The sequence below is a fragment of the Clarias gariepinus genome, chromosome 12, assembly GCF_024256425.1.
Source record: "Clarias gariepinus isolate MV-2021 ecotype Netherlands chromosome 12, CGAR_prim_01v2, whole genome shotgun sequence".
In the NCBI taxonomy this organism is placed as follows: domain Eukaryota; kingdom Metazoa; phylum Chordata; class Actinopteri; order Siluriformes; family Clariidae; genus Clarias; species Clarias gariepinus.
In genome coordinates this window covers 22,207,615-22,210,300 of record NC_071111.1, presented here as the reverse complement: position 1 = coordinate 22,210,300, position 2,686 = coordinate 22,207,615, and positions in this window count along the sequence as shown.

Genomic DNA, 2,686 nt, shown 5'->3' with positions numbered 1-2,686 from the left:
CAGTTCAACACTGTTGAACTGCAAATCACAGATGTTTTCTTTATGATGAGCATGAGGTGTATTTTTTATGATGACATGCAAATCAAGTCCTGACCAACACTGTGGAATCGTATGCAAACTCACACCGCCTGGAGACGACAAAAGCTACTATTATCCTTTAGACTTTCAATTTCAAAAATCATACTGACCAAAAGAACAGGACGATGCATGAAGAGAGCCTAGAGGTAGGCAATTTCTATTTCCTGAGCAGGAGACAAGAACTAATCTGAAAAAGAAAATTTGTTGAAAATCATGACTTAGGCATGTAATCAGGGTGTCCAGTGTATGGAAGCTACCTGACATGCATGATGATTAGCTATTGCTAAGCCTGTTTTCTAACCAGCATGTTAAAAGTGAGTCGTATAAATAGCACAGATAATATTTATTCTAAATATATTAATAATGGATCCCTGGAGTAAAAACTATGTATTTCAGTAAATACCAAATACATTATGTTTTAATTAGTCAGGAGTAATTATATTTCTATTACATACACAATGCATGGTATAATAAAAATCTTTTTTAGAAATATAATCTTTGCTAATGATTGAAGCTGTAGACAAAAATAATAATAATGATGATAGGATACATTTAGGATACATCACACAACCTGTAATGCTTTTGGGAAACTCAGTCCTGTTGTGTTTGACTGAAATGTCAGACTGGTCAGATGTCCATATAAAAAGTGAAATTTACTGTATGAGGCTCATATTTGATAAACAAATCTATTTGAATTACTTAAGCCATAACCTACATGAATCCTTTCAGGAACTACTCCACATTGTAGTGGAATTCTTACGGCTTCATGGTCCTCTGTTCAATCCTGAGCTTGGGTCAGTGGAGTTTTGAATGATTTTGTTTTCTAACAACAATGCAGCAGGTGGATCTTTGACCTCTTAGTTTGATTGTGTAAATGCACATGCACACAAATGCAGTTTAGCAGTGCTGTGTGGTGGGCTACCATCTCATTCAAGGTGGGTGGGATTTCTTTGCTGTCTCCTAATGAATACTACTAAAAATAAACATAAAATAGAATAAATAAAAATATATGGGTATTTAATTAATTAACATATAACTATTTAAAGGTATATATAACAAAGATAGAATTAAAGCAAAATATGAAATGAGAATATCAAATACAATATATCAATATATACTGTAAACAGTTCACATAGTGTGCAAATTACGCAAGTGTATGAACCTAAAAAAGCACAGTGCTGTGCTGGTATGTTTGAGAAAAAAGTCTGCAGTGTGTGTGCAAGGGTGCAACAGTTTGTGTAAATTGTGCAAATGATTGTTCCAATGATTGTGCAGATGAGTTTTCGTGATTCGGTCTGATGAAAGTGAGTTCCTTAGCCTGGGAGTCCTGCATCTCACACTTCTGTATCTCTGGCCTGAGGGAAGAGGTGAGAACAGTCCATGCTCGGGATGGGTGGGGTCCTTAAGGATGGAGGCAGTTCTCCTGCGGACTCTGCAATGTTAAATGCTGCATCGATGGCAGCCAAGTCCATGTGATCTTTTAGCAGTCTTCACCACTCTCTGCAGGCGTTTGGGGTCCATATACTACAACAGTAGTACTGCCGTACCACACGATGATGCAGTTAGTCAGGATGCTCTTGATCGTGCAGCTGACCTTAGGAGACATACCAAACTTCCTCAGCCTTCTAAGAAAGTACAGCCACTGCTGAGCCCTCTTAACCAGCTTTGTGGTATTAAGTGTCCAAGTGAGGTCATCACTGATGTGGACACCTAGATACTTAAAGCTGCTCACTCCTCTCCATTTCGAGCTCCCAGATGAACAGTGGTCGATGAGGTCTTTCCTTTCAGATGAAATACGGATATACCGTGACCCTGAAGACGAATGAACGGAAACGGCCTGAAGAGTCAATAATTGTAATCTAAGCAAATCAGTTTGCAGGATGAACATAATGCAAATATATAGTACATGGTTGTTGGGCGACACGATGGCGTAGTGGTAGACACTTGCACCTTCAGGGCAGGGATCAATTCCCACTGTTCTCCCCGCGCTCGCTGGGTTTCCCCCGGGTGCTCCGGTTTACCCCCACAGTATGAAGATGTGCAGATTAGGCTAACTGGCGTTACTGTGTGAATGAGTGTGTGTACGCTGTAATAGATGGGTAACCCATCCAGTATGTACTCCATCTCGTGCCCTAAGGCTCCAGGCCCCCTGTGACTCTGTATACAGGATAAAGCGGTATAGACGACGAGTGAGTGAGATTATGTATGCTTGTTGGGAACTTCATTTGGAGAGGGGAAAAGCTGAGCAAATATTATAACATTTGGTGACTGTATGTTATTTTCAAGGTCATCAACAACAATCTCCTTTGTCGAAATATTACAAATAAATCTACTTATTTTGGTTTGTGAAGTACGCTTTGATGCAATTCCACACAAAAATGATCAGAATTCTTCTTTAAAGTAAAACAAAACAAACTGATTGGAGATCAGTGCGTGACTTTTATTAGGCCTCAGGAACAGCGCTGAATAAAACAGCCGGCTGGTCCCAGTTCCTGTTTTCACAGGGGGATGAGGGATTGTGGCCCCGCCCACCAACTCGACGCCGATTGGTCAGTTCCAGGGTTCGGTTTCCCTTTAAGGGGCCGCGCTTGAAGTGCCAGGAATTCAC